The sequence below is a fragment of the Aplysia californica genome, unplaced genomic scaffold, assembly GCF_000002075.1.
Source record: "Aplysia californica isolate F4 #8 unplaced genomic scaffold, AplCal3.0 scaffold00724, whole genome shotgun sequence".
Lineage (NCBI taxonomy): Eukaryota > Metazoa > Mollusca > Gastropoda > Aplysiida > Aplysiidae > Aplysia > Aplysia californica.
In genome coordinates, this window is record NW_004797994.1 from 322,140 (window position 1) to 322,941 (window position 802).

Genomic DNA, 802 nt, shown 5'->3' on the forward strand with positions numbered 1-802 from the left:
GAGAGAGAGAGAGAGAAAGATAGAAAGAGAGGGAGGGTAAAGAGGGTAAAGAGGGAGAAAGAAAGATAAATAGAGAGAGAGAGAAAGAGAGAGAGAGAGTGAGATAGAGAGAGAGAGAAAGAGAGAGAAAGAGAAAGAGAGAGGGAGAAGCTAAACATTTACATTTTCTGCGCCTTCAATTAATGTTTTTCAGTGACATCTACACAGAAATGTGTTTTAAAATGAACATAAAACACGTTAAGAAAAAAAAAATCGATAAAGATTGTCAAATCGGTGGAAAAATGCATTTCATCGATTTCATTATTTTGACAAGCGCCTGATATCACCACGATGCCTCACATGTTATAATGACACAGTGAACAAACAAAAGATACTCAATTTTAACAAAAACACTTCCCAGTCGAAAAACGAACTCAAGTCTTCTGTATGCAAGGACGAAGTGTCTAATAATTACTCCACAAATGTCGGTATAGTAAACCTGATTTGAGGGGGGGTTTGAAAAATATAGATGATGCATTAATACTGAAAAAATATACTCAGGGTGTTAAAGAAACTCCTTGGATCTGTCCAAAACTTTTATAAACTTTTTCGTGTAATCTTTGCTTTCAATATTTATATGAGTATGTTTGAAAGTTTTCCAACAGACCAGTTGGTTTCAATAACATTGAGAAAGAAAAATTAATTAGACCACGCCCTACTTTGCTGATATTCACGCTGATTGTGAACATTTTCTTGTTATCTCTGTGCCTGTACACAACAGCTTTGGGTCATTCCACTGTTCATTCACCCGTCAATTTGATTG